The sequence below is a fragment of the Macrotis lagotis genome, chromosome 8 (assembly GCF_037893015.1).
Source record: "Macrotis lagotis isolate mMagLag1 chromosome 8, bilby.v1.9.chrom.fasta, whole genome shotgun sequence".
Lineage (NCBI taxonomy): Eukaryota > Metazoa > Chordata > Mammalia > Peramelemorphia > Peramelidae > Macrotis > Macrotis lagotis.
In genome coordinates, this window is record NC_133665.1 from 102,881,637 (window position 1) to 102,895,217 (window position 13,581).

General features: G+C 38.8%; 1 protein-coding gene and 1 long non-coding RNA gene across 7 annotated transcripts in view; one reads left to right on the top strand and one right to left on the bottom strand.

The window, feature by feature from the left end:
* LOC141495920 (uncharacterized) overlaps positions 1–13,581 on the bottom strand; it is a 74,886-nt gene that overhangs the window by 11,727 nt on the left and 49,578 nt on the right.
* LOC141495921 (uncharacterized) lies at positions 752–11,615 on the top strand. 6 transcript variants are annotated; one of them, XR_012470896.1, is made up of 5 exons: positions 752–1,491; positions 2,857–3,029; positions 7,104–9,822; positions 10,386–10,520; positions 11,001–11,615. It is a non-coding gene; the product is annotated as an uncharacterized LOC141495921 (long non-coding RNA). The 6 variants fall into 6 exon arrangements; XR_012470897.1 differs by having other exon boundaries at positions 7,104–8,678; XR_012470893.1 differs by having other exon boundaries at positions 7,104–7,351; positions 8,585–10,520.

The window sequence follows — 13,581 nt, forward strand, 5'->3', positions numbered from 1 at the left end:
ACTACTGAGGTTTGCTATTTGTCAAAAGCAGACAAACTAATTCCTTGAATTCCTTAAAGGTAACAACATCCTTCAAAGGGTGGTGGAACCAATAAAAGTAAATTATAGGGGCAGCTAGGTGACACAGTGGATAGAGTACCGGCCCTGGAGTCAGGAGGACCTGAGTTCAAATCCGGTCTCAGACACTTAATAATAACCTAGTTGTGTGGCCTTGGGCAAGCCATTTAGCCCCATTTGCCTTGAAAAAAACAAAAAAAAAAGTAAATTGTGTTTTGGATTTGATTCTCAGCAAAATGGAGGAACTGGTTGCTGGTGTGGAAATGACTGTGGAAATAATTACTACTGTCTTTCCAGAATATTGTAGTGAAGATTACTTTTTAGGTATGCTAGCTTCTAAGGTCCAATAATATTTGGTCATTCCAAAAAGTCAAAAAGTAATAAAGGGCTAAGGTTGCCAGATGATGCCACAGGAATGGAGAGATGCAAGAAGGTTAGAATGTTCAAATGGAAAGAATTTATAGGTCCAGAATCCAAGATATTGCCTTCCTAATGCAGAGACTGAAAGTTGCATCTCGAGTCAGAGCTGGCATATGATCTTGGGCAAGTCCCGCAGTTTCTCGAGGGGATTATTATACAACCTCCCCGCCCTTCTCCGTGGGCGTGTCCGCGCACGCGCTCTTGCCGAGGTCACGCCAAGCGGAACTAGGGTCAACTTCCCGGCCCCTCTCCTAGCGCCCCCCCCCCCCGTGTATCCCAGCAGCCTCCGGGGCAGGCTCTCTTTGCTCCCTGCGGGTCGCCGGTTCCTTCCTTTCTCGCAGTGGCCCGGGAAGCTTTCGATTCCTTTGGGGTTTTGACTACTCAAGTCTAAGGAAAGAACTGACTCCCGGGCGACTAGGTGGCGCAGTGGATAGAGCACCGGCCCTGGAGTCAGGAGGACCTGGTTCTAAACCTGACCTCAGCTACTAAACCACTTAACCCCATTGCCTTCAAAAATCTAAAAAAAAAAAAAAACAAAACTGACTCTGGGGCGGGGAGAGGCGGGAACACAGGCCCCTGATTCTAGGAAGGCCAGAGATCACGGGGGGGGGGGAATGTTTATTCCGGAAATGACGCCTACCTTGACGCCGAGAGCGCGACGGCCCGACCGGAAATGCGTCACTACCGCGCCGCGGAAGACGCCATAATTTGCTATAGTCTCTTCTCCTTTAGAAATAGTGTCAGAGACGCTGGGTTCGTCTTTTTGGCAGCTCTTTCCTTCTTCCATCCACGTCTTTCAAGCTCCTGTAGGCGGAAGGGAAAAGGAAGTGGTTTCGATCTGGGAACAGACATTCCATGGCGGGAGGGGGTTCAAAGGGGAGGGGCGGCGCCGATCTATCAAGAAATGGCCCATAATCTTCGAGAATAGGCGGAGTTTTTCTTTGCAAATACCCTGGGGACTTCCTTTCCATCTCAGCCTTGCTGGGCGTTATCAAGTTTGTCCTGGCCCTTTAGGTTTGTAAAAATTAGCATAATAAAGACCACTTCCATCCCCAAATAGATCTGTTAAGAATTACTGAAGGCTTCCCCCACAGTAGAACATACTGCAAGGGGGTGGCCTCATTTTGAGGAGAAATATGAAGCTCAGCTCGAAGCTAGTTAATAATAATAGATTTATATAGTTTATATCAGGCTTTAAGGTTTGTAAAACACTTTTACATGTTATCTCTTTTTTTTGTTTGTTTTTAGTTTTTGCAAGGAAATGGCGTTAAGTGGCTTGCTCAAGGCCACACAGCTAGGTAATTATTAAGTGTCTGAGGCCGGATTTGAACTCAGGTCCTCCTGACTCCAGGGCCGGTGCTCTATTCACTGCACCACCTAGCCGCCCCATGGTATCTCTTTCGAACTGATCTCATTTGAGCCTATTTGCCCATAATTATTTATCCGCTAATTGTTGGGGGAAAGGTTTTGAGTTCTGGTGGTCTTACTTCATGTTTAGTACTGTTCAAAGTCCTGGAAGTTAACGTCTCTAAGTTGCCTTAGTGTTTATAAAGCATTTTACACACATGTCATTTAATTTTCACAGTAAACAAGCCCTTTGTGGTGAAGGATGCAAATATTAGCATCATCATCTTATAAGTATTTAAATGGGGGATTATTTTGTTCCAGACTATGGATATATAGCATTTTTAGTTATAAATCCTTTTTATATCAATATAATTCCCGGCCTCAAAGTAGTTATAACAATGTCTGACAAATAGGTGCCTAATAAGGGCTTAATGATTTTGTCCATTTGTGCCTACTTTGACATTAAAGTTTGCAGTAATACAAGCTTGCCCTCCTTTGGCACGTTGATAAGGGTGTCCAGGTCTTCATAAAATTTTTCTTTGATCTCATGAAGAGTTTGTCATGGTGGCAACATACACACCGAAGATGGTGGTGTGGCACTTTCCTGTAAGTGACAATTCCATTGTCATTCACTACTTTTGGGAGACACACATTTGTTAACTAAATTATGTTTGCAAAACCTACACTAGCTTCACAATGATCTCCATCACTGCAATCATTCCAGAAAAATGTTTAACCATCTACAACTGGTCTTCATTTACTAGATATGTGTCCCTCAGGGCCACCATTTGGATTCAAAAGCTACTGAGTTGTCTTTGAACAAGAGCTGTTTGTCTTTTGGGTTTCTACTAGATTTCTTGTTGTCCATAAGTGTGTATATATTCTTTGTGCCAATGAGTGGAATCATGTTTGAAAAAGTTTTTGTATACTTTTTGGGTTTTGACCACAAGGTGGGATCCCCACCTGCTGAGGTAAACAGGCTGAAGTTAGATAAAGCAGACCATTTTCTAACCCTTTTTATCATATCACAAGGTAGCAGTACAGTCTCTAAGAAGGTTGTTCAGACACCCAGGGAACTGCTGAATCCCACTGCTGCTTCAATCCAGTGAGAACACCCTATGGCCTGGGACACCTGTGTAGAGTACACTTTCCATTAAACCCACACCTGCTGCTTTACTACTAGCTTCTCACTTCAGGACTTTGAGGTAGGTAAAATAGTAAGATAATTAAACAGTAAAAATAGTTACATAGCAAAATAAAATTGGAAAATCATTGAATAGTAAAATAATACACTAATGCGATAATATAATAGTAAAATGGTATGGATGATACCTTTTGATTTGTAAGTTGAATTTAAACATCCCAGTGTTGTGCAAGCTCTAAGCACTCTAGTGCCTGTTTCTGACATCTTCAAAGTCCACTAAAACAAAATATTCATATCTGCCTATTCAGAGGAGATCTTCACTTGCCTGGATTCTGTCTGGGCTGTGCTGAGCTTCCCTTTTCCTCAGGTGAGACAGACTTTTGCTGAAGTCCTTTATTATCAATTTATCAATTGGTTTTACCCTTTTAAAAAATACATACATACATATATATATATATATATATCTGTGTGCTTATGTTTATTTAGCTTCTATTTCTGTATCTAAGAACATAAAGTGATTGGAAATTCAGAGGTTGTTGCTGTTCACCTTTTACATAAAGCCTCTTTAATCCAAATTTTTTAAAAAAGATGAACTTTGTCTTTAGAGAGCCTGCTCTTAACAAATTATCATTTGTAAACCTAGTCTTTATGAGTACAAAGTCTTCCAGATCAAGAAAAACTTTCTTGCTTGAAAGGGAGCATGCTATGTGAAAATCATTAAGCATATCTGATAGAACATCAAGGTCCCTTTTCTGAAGTTAATGAGATTCTTGATAATGATCTTTCCTTGATGCATGACTAGAAACATGTCAGGGAATTTCTTTGATGGCCAAGTACCCAAAATCCAACCTGGTGAAAACCCTGCCTTCTGACAGCCAATGCATAAATATATTCTTCTAAGAAGCCTTTGTGACCTTAGTTTTCTGAGCTCCTTTTCATGATTGACTGCATATCTAGTGAACAAATAAAGAAGTGCAGTTAACCTGTTTGGTTTTTATTAAAGTCAAAGTTTAGGTAACCTTTTTCACCTAAGTTTTCTTAAGCTCAAAAATTATTTCCATTGTCTTTTTTGGGTTCTCTCACTCCAGAATCTCTTTAGAGGTTTGGTTTAGTGTTTCTGTGGGAAACTGCTTCTCTCTGTCATCTTGGCATTATGTCCCCATAAACAGCTCTTAATAAGTGAATGTTGACTATCTGTTTCTACTGCTCACTTATGCTTTCAAATGGTCTTCAACTTCAGTGGAGCTTCTCTGTATAAGAGTTAGACAGCTAATTTTAAATTTTTAATTGCATTTTTTTTAGTTAACATAAATCTATTTTCTTGTTCCCAGCACCCCTTCTTCATCCCACACTGAAAGGAAAAGCACCTTTAACTAATATACACAATAAATCAAAACAAACTTTTACACTACACAAATCCAAAAAATATTTTGAACTGCACACTAAGTGTATCACCTCTCTTTTAGAAGATGGGTAAAACATCTCATCATGGATCCTCTGGAATCATGGTCACTGAATTCAGTTTGATCACTAAATTAATCTGATTTTCAAAGTTGTTTTCTTTTATGATGTTGTTGTATAAATTATATTGGTCCTGCTCACTTCCCTTTGTATTAGTTCATATAAGTCTTCTCAGATTTCTCTGAAACTACCCTCTTCATTATTTCAAAAAACAGTCCTTTAAATTTATATGCTATCCCCCACTGATGAGTGTCCCTCTACTTTGTTTCCAATTCTTTTTCTTTATAAAAGAGCTGCTATAAATATTTTTTATATATGAATCTTCTTCCTCTTTATTTGGTATCTTTGGAGTATAGACCTAGTAGTGGTATCTTCAGGTAAAAGGGTATAAAGTTTTGTAATTTTTTGGACAGAGTTCCAAATTGCTTTCAAATTACTGAGGCAATTAGTGATAGTAGATAGAGTGTTGAATCTGGAATTAGGGGGACATTTTTCATAGGAAAGTTATTCTTGGTTGTTAGCCTATTCTCTGTTGTCTTTTTAAAACAGAGGTGTCTAAGTACTCTAATGCAAAGTCCAACCAAGATTCCAGAGGATTGATGATGAAGTGCTATGTACAACTAACAGAGAAGTGATAGACTCAGTGTACAAAATGAGACCTATAATTTTGGACACTGGAAGATTTTGTTTTGACTTACTGTATATATAAGTCCATCTTTCCCTCTCCAAGCTACTGGCCTTGGTAGATCTCTGTTGCCATTCCATAAGTCTTTTACTTTCTTATTATGTGACAAGAGAAAAATTTTATTATCAGTCCTCTGGTTTTTCAAAGTTGTTTGTCTTTACAATATTTTTGAAAGATAAATTATTCTGATTCTGTTAATTTCAGTTCTATATCAGTTCATATGAAGTCTTTCCATGTTTCTATAAAACTATTCCCTTTACATTTTCTTATAGCACACTAGTATTCTCTCACATCTATATTCCATAATTTGATCAGCTGTCTTCAGATTCCCATTCTTTGACACTTTAAAAAGAGCTATAAATATTTTTGTGTATTCTTATGTAGAATTTGTTTTGCTTAGGATTCATCTTTTCCTTCATGTACCCTCCCTCTAATTTTATTTTTTTCTTTTCTCTTCTATTTCCCTATTGAATGAAAAATATTTTTGTACACATGAATGTTTGTGTAAGTGTGTATATTCTCCTTTAACCAGTTCATCTGAGAATGAGGTTCAGGAGACAGCTGTTCCCTCACTTTTTCCTCATTTGTCTAGATTTTTACTTGCATGCTCTAATTATAGGTTTTGAAGAGATTAGCAACTAGAAAGATAACTCAAGTTTACCTGTTTGATGGGAGAATGCCAGATGAAGTGAAAGTAAAATGACTTACTAGAAATTCTAAAAACTATACTCCTAAAATGTTATTCCTTTAGCTAATTGTAACTTTAGTTATAAGTTGTTGCTGAATTCTATTAATGTACATTATGATTCTTCCATGGTAACACTTTTTAAATATTTTATTTATTTTTCCAACTACATGCAATGGTAGTTTTCAACAATCATTTTTTTTTTGCAAGGTTTTAAGTTTTACATTTTTCTCCCTCCCTTTCACCCTCTCTCCCCTTAATAGAAAGCAATCTAATATTGGCTGCACATGTATAACCATGGCATTTCTATTTGCATTAAAATATTCTATCAGCTCATATCTGTTTCTTATTTTTTATTGGGTACCTCTTTTCCTGCTCCCTTCCTTGTGAAAATATTTGGGAGCTATAACTATTATTGTAGTCATCATTATTCACTATATGTGAGGGTAGTAGTTTTAAAATAAGCCAATGTATGTGAAGAAAGGGAGTCACTCTCACAAGGGGCAGAGTTCCAAATCCAGCATTGAATTCAGTCCATAAACCACAATGGCTTGGTACAGAACAGGGAAGAGAGAATGCCTTTGTCCCTATGAGGTCACAGAAATGGTACATGCAAGTATTTGACACTTTCCTAGACATTTTGTTTTCTGAAAGAGAAAAAGGACATTTGTATAAATAACAATGATTAAAATCAACTTAAAAATAATCATATACCCTCATAAAATAAAAATTCTTGAGAAATAACAGTCTGTTCTGAGGATCAGATAAATGTATTGAGAGAACAGGTTTTCTCCCAGTGGGGTGGGGTTGGTGTATGGGGGTGGGGAAAGGAAACTGAATTAAAGAGGGAATTGTGGCCCATCTGGTCATTTATATGTGGCATGTGTAACTATAAATATGACTTTTTAGAGTTTAAAAAAATCATTTCTGATTATTATTCAAATAACTATTTGGGAATTTTGAGATGATTATAATGTGGTATCGTAATCCATTTTTGATCACTTATGTTTAATCATATTCTTTAAGTATACATAATTGAGCTATTAATCATAGACTGAGAAATGTGTTATGACTTTTTGTGTAGGCTGACAGGGTATTGACTCCTGTTAGCTTCCTTGTTAGCCATATGTTTTCTATGTCTCTGTCTAGATGTTTTTTCTGGTTTTTTTGATGTTATGTTTCAAGTCTTGTTTCCATATGTGGGTCTATGTGTCTCATCAGAGAGGTAGAGCTTTGAGCTCCTCCAAGTAACAGGAACTCTATCAAATCTATTCGGTGTGCTTAATTGTCTATCACATTTGTAGTCTGTTCTGCATGACAAATTCTGATTCTGACTTCCAAGTGGTACAGCAGATAAATCCTTATTGAACTGAGGGAATCTTTGCTATGGGCAGAGCAACTTCTCTACAGATAAAAGAGTTCTCAGCTAGAAGAAAAACATCTGTTATAGAAGTCGCCAATTGAGTTCAGCAGGAACAACCTTTGCTACTCCAGGAAATCATCTTAATTGGTCTCTACAAGAATCACACTGGAACCCTAAGAAGCCAACCAGGTAAACCAGGCTACTTACAAACTAGAGATGCATAGATTAGAGAGATGGAAAAATGTGTTTCCCATCTTGAGAATTGAAGTAAATTTTAGGAGAAGATTGAGAACCCTAACTGCTTCTCTGATAGATTATACAAAAGTTCTGAGAAATATATAGGAATCAACTTGTTATTTTGTTAGCTAGCTACAGCTAGACTTTCACAAATGCTGCCCAGGGTGGCATGAAAAGAACTTAAATGTATTTCCCAGGACATTTTTGAAAGAAAGGATAAGTAAATTGAAAGGAGTGACAAGAAAAAGGAGGAAGCTAAGTAAAAACTCCAAACCATTTCTTTCCTCACTCAGCTCAGCCTCTCCATACTCCTTCCATTGCTGAGATTCCATCAGGAATGTTTCTATTCCCACAAATGGGATCATCCTGTTAACTGGTACTTCAAGAAAATGCTTGGGGCATTCAAACCTTAAAGATGATTTAAGGGCAGTAGAAGACCATGAAGGATGTTTGCTGCATGATGTGTGCAGGACTGAGAGGCATGAAACCAGCTCTTTCATTTTTCCTGTCCCTGATGTCTGTCCTTGCTTCTGCCATCCCTGTCTTCACTTCCCCTATACTAACAAACATGCATTTTCAAGATTGGTGACTTTCTGTATGGTTGTCTCATAACTGCTTTAGCCTCTAATTTGGTTCTAATGACATTCCAGTTGATTATAATCCTGATGAGTCCCAAAGGATTGTTGGGGTTCCAGAGAGTCTCTAAGTATACTCTTACTTTCTCTTCAAATTATCACTCTGAGGTCACTTTTTAATTTCTTTTTTTTTGGTAAGGCAATGGGGTTAAGTGACTTGCCTAAGGTCACACAGCTAGGTTAAGTATTTTGTGTCTGAGACCAGATTTGAATGAAGGTCCTCCTGACTCCAGGGCAGGTGCTCTATCCACTGTGCCACCTAACTGCCCCTTCTCAGTGCATTTTTGATGGAACATTCTTTCCTACTTATGCTTGTGTGTGTGTCTGTGTGTGTGTCTGTCTGTCTTTCTCTCTCTTCCTGAAGATTCTCTTTCTGTTTCCCCCCATATGAAATTGATTTCCCTGAAACCTCTGACAAAAACTCCCTCATACTCTTTTGATCCTAAATGAAGCTTCCATCTCTTCATTGTATCTGTTGGTTCAGGGGACTCATGAAAGACCATTTATCCTGACAAACATCCCTGATTATCTTTGAACTACCTCTCTTTAGATACTGTTAAAGTCTGCTGTTCCAGTTCCAGTTGCCAAGGAGTAGTCCCTACCATCCAACCCTCCATACTCTTTGTCAAAAGAGTCTATTGAAGGTATTACTTGGATTTTTTAACTCCTTTAAGGAATCAGGGTATTTTTGTGCTTTATAAAGCCCCCTATACTATTTTTATTCTGTCTGTTAAAAAACACAAACCAGGTCCATATAATAAGATGGTATATCACTTTGTACAGGACTTATGCATAGTTAAAGTTTGTGTTATAGCTAGACACCCAATAGTCCCTAACCCTGATTCTTTTGTCTCCACTATTCCCTATGAGGTAACCTGTTTTTATATTTTTTTTAGAATTTTGCAAGGCAAATGGGGTTAAGTGGCTTGCCCAAGGCCACACAGCTAGGTAATTATTAAGTATCTGAGGCCGAATTTGAACTCAGATACTCCTGACTCCAGGGCCGGTGCTCTATCCACTGCGCCACCTAGCCACCCGGCAACCTGTTTTAAACAGTGATAGATTTGAACTCCACTTTCTTTAATATACTCATTCACCCAGATTCCCAATACCTATTTGCCTTTACCTAGAAAAGGACTCAATCCACATGGACACACCTGCTATAATTGTATGCAGAGAACTCCACTTTGTTCTATCAAATTCTGCTGCAGAACTTAGCTTCCATTACATTCAAAGGTTCCATCCTGGTCTAGTATGTTGATGGTCTCCTACTATCAGTACCCAGGGCTAATGTTTGTCAGGCCTGTGGTCACCTCTTTCTACAGCTTCTAAGTCAAAGATACAGTGATATTGTTCCCAAGTTGAATATTTTGACTTCTTGCCACCTCCAGCAACCTCTCCAGCAACTCAGTCCAAGACATCAAGAGGCCATCCTACAGGTTTCAATTTACTGCTGACAATGGATTCCATCTTTCACTGAGATCTATAAGCCTTCAACTTCCCTATAAAGAGTCTGTTCTAGGACCCTTGCAACTTGAAACAGAACATCTTACTGCTCTTGCCAATCTTAAGAAGACTTTAGTATCAGTCCCAGCCCTTGGATTCCCACATTATAGAAGTCCTTTTCCTTTTTTGTGTGTAAGCATAATGGAGTGGCCTCCAGAGTGCTTGTTCAGATATTCAGTCCTCTTCACCTTGTTGCATCTTATTCAGCTCAGCTGAATTTGGTGACAGCAGGTGCTTCCCCCTTCTTGAGAATAGAGGTTGCAACTGTCCTTGGATGTAAAGGTATGTGACCTTGTTTTTTCATGAGGGTGAGGCTCTTTTGTTGGGACAGTACACTCAAGCCTTTTCTGATCAGAGGCTTGTAGATATGAAATAGCATTACTGGGCAAGGAAAATGTGATTATCAAATATTGTTCTATCCTCAAATCTGCAACTTTGCTCCCTGATTTATCAACTTCAGGGAGCCTCTGAATGATTATTTTGCTGTAGTAGACTTGGATGAACACCCAACAATTTACTCATGTTCCCCTACTAAATCCCTATTTGATTTTCTCCAATGATGGCTTCTCCTTTAAAATGGATGGCAACTGGTGCTGCTATGATCTCTGACCATGCTTCTCTTCACTCCAGTTTCAGCACCCAGAAAGCTAAGCTCATTGCCCTCACTCAAGACTGTCTCCTTGTAGTTGACAAAAGCTCAGATATTTACACTGATTCATACTATGCCTTTGGAGCCTCTCATGCTATTGGCACTGATCTTATCTTCTTGGGAAATTGCTAAGCTGATGAGGTTGTAAAACAGGCTGCTTTGGATGGTTCTGCTCATGTGTTTTACCTCACAACAGGTGGGGTGAGAGGGGAGGAGACTTTTCTCTTCCTCTTGTTTATGAAAACCTCAGTCTGTAATGAGACAGAAGTTGACACGTGGAAGCAACTGTGTAAGGCTAAACAGGTCTTCAGGATCTGGACGATTGTGGAAGGTAAGCTACTTCTCCCTCAAAATTTCTATCACCAGATATGTCTTTTTGTTCTTAAGAGGGATAATTTTGCCTCTCAGGGAATATAGTGAACACATTAAAATTGTTTTGGGTTGCTCTGGTATCACTCCTGTTACAGCCTACATTGGTGCTGCTTGCCTAATGTGTCAAGTGTTTAACCAACATGCCTTTAATAGCATGGCATTCTGAGGGTGCTCTTTAACATACCCTCTTTTGAGCACTTACAAATTGATTTTATCAACATGCCAAAAATTGACATTATGTATATATTGCCTTGTCATTGTTGATCAGTTTACCCATTGGGTTGAGATTTTCTCTAGACCCAAGGCCACTGCTGACTTTGTCACTAAAATTCTTCCCAAAGAGATTGTTCCTGTTTTGGCCTGCCAGTTCACATTGATTCTGACTGGGGAGGAGGGGGTCCCACTTTACTGATACTGTGTTTTCTCATATTTACTCCAGGAGTTATCGCCAAGATTCATACCTATTATCATCCTCAAAGCTCAAGCCAGGTGGAGAGTGTGAATAAAGAGATAACTGGCAATTTACACTGCAAGATTCACCTAAAATGGCCTGATGTTCTTCCTCTTCTTGGTTACATCTGTGGAACAGATCAAGGGAGAAGAATTACATATATCTACTTATGAAATACTTTTTGGTCACCCTCCTCTTAAAGCAAAACCTTAGTCCCATATGTATATCTTTTCTGGGAGGAGACACATCTGCTGCCTGTTACACCAAAGAACTACAAAATAGACCAAAAGAACCTCATGAGTTAAGAGCCACAGGACAGACTGGACCTTTGAACTGTTTGCCATATCAAGAACTTCCAACCATTTGGTGAAACAGCCTGCTGGGAAAGCCCTTTCCTGATACCTTAACTACAGTCAAACCTGGAGGAAACAACTCTAGGATACATTACTCACATGTGAAACCTGCCCTTAATATCAATAGTCATTGCGTTGACAAGGTATGACAGCCCTAGGCTGCTTAGTATTGTTGTTGCTATCCCAAATAGCCAACCACACGAGAGCAAACACCTCTGGAAGCATAAAGATCCAGAAATTTCAGGATGAATGGCTCATTTTTTTATTTCCATTTATTTTTGACTTCATAATTTTTGGAATAATGATACATAGAATTGCTAGAACAGAACTGAACCTACAACTGGCCTTCTTGCACCTTGCTTTCTTGATTCTGCTGTTATTATCCATTGCCATTTCTAGCCCAACCAATTTGGAAGGTGAGGAAACTAAAATACAACCTTCTCATTCTGGGAGATTAGCTAACCTAGGGAGGTGGTTGTTGTATACTCCATCCATAGTTATAGTCATTTTCTTTTTGCTCATCATATCTGCCAGGCTCCCTTGCTGCTACTTTTTGATTATCTTAGCTATACTACCCTTTGTTTTTGGAGGACTGAATTCTAAAGCAAAGTTCACAGTTCCCACTTTAGAGTCTCACTTTAGAATAAATCATAAAGATCACAGAAATTATAATTGTGTACCAGACCCAAACGGAGAAGGTCTGCTTTGTGGAGGAAGCCCCATTAAGCATAAATTTCACCCTGCTTCCCCTTTATGTAAAATTAATCCTTCTGCCAAGGGTTGCAGTAGGTTTAGAAAATCTAATGAAAGTTCTACAGTGCAATCACGTAGAAGGAAAGACACACATACAAAAGGTCTACAAATGGGTACAACTCTATAGTCATGTTGAGAGAGTGTCTTGGACCATATTTCCAAGTTTGTATATAAACAGAGTCTTTCAGTCTTTAAGCTATATTTCTACCATGATTAAGAAGTTGACACAGGATACAATTCAGGCCATGGCCTGTTGAGAATAGTGGAAGGGGTTCAGAGAGGTCAACCTTACTTGCTCTGAGCTCATGTGACCCTTCTGCAGAAGTTTTCCACGGACTTTTGTTTTATTAAAACTGCCTGCCTGATACAGACACAACTGGTCTTCCTGGGAAAATGTTGACCCAAGGGATAGTCTGACTTATTTTTCTCGTATGTAAATGATGTGGTTTTTATCTTTAAGTATTTTGACTCTTTGAACAATAAACAGCTCTGCTAGTTGTCCTGCTAACACCTCTACATGTGTACAACTTTCATTTCTCTCCTGAGCTGAAGTAATCCCACCTGCTGGTTGGGGGACCTTAATATTTGGCACCCTTAACGTGGGGCAGGATCAGGTACTTGAAACTGTTGGGAGGCTGAGAATCCTTCAGGAGAAGAAACCCCTTGTGTGGAGCCGTCAAGAGTCCTAGGACAATCAGGGAAGGGAAGTAGCTTGATATAGAAAGATAATTACAGCACAGCTTTTATCATTTTTTTCAAATTAGTTCTACAGGTACAATGGGGAAGGAAATATCTAAAGAAATAAAGAAGCTAGGGCAGGACATATAAATTTTAAAGAAACTGGCTAAAGAGAAGGGCTTAGAAATTAACAACAACAAAAACAAGAGATAAGTTTTTACAGACTGTTTATGAATGTTCTCAATGGTTCCCAAGGAAAGGAGAATTGAGATTAGAAGGTACTTTGAATGTACATGATTGGAGAACAGTGGGTGAACAGGTAAATGAATATTAATATGATAAAATACTGTTGACTTTCCTCTCTTGCCCCCTTCTTCACTGTGATTCTGCCAGAATGATTCCCTCCTTTTCTTCCTCTCCATGGCTTGTCTGCTTACAGTTCTGGCTCTTATCTCTCATTCTTGAGGTTCTTGAGGTCCAGAATGAGGATTTTAGAAAAGGAACTAGCTTAGAGAGAGAAAATTTTTTTTTTTTTTTTTTTTTTTTTTAGGTTTTTGCAAGGCTAGTGGGGTTAAGTGGCTTGCCCAAGGCCACACAGCTAGGTAATTATTAAGTGTCTGAGACCAGATTTGAACCCAGGTACTCCTGACTCCAAGGCTGGTGCTTTATCCACTACACCACCTAGCTGCCCCAAGAGAGAATTCTTTGATGAAGACTTGGTAAAACAATTGTTAATAAGGGAATTTATTTAACAGTTAACAGAATCAGGAAAAAGACTGTTAAAT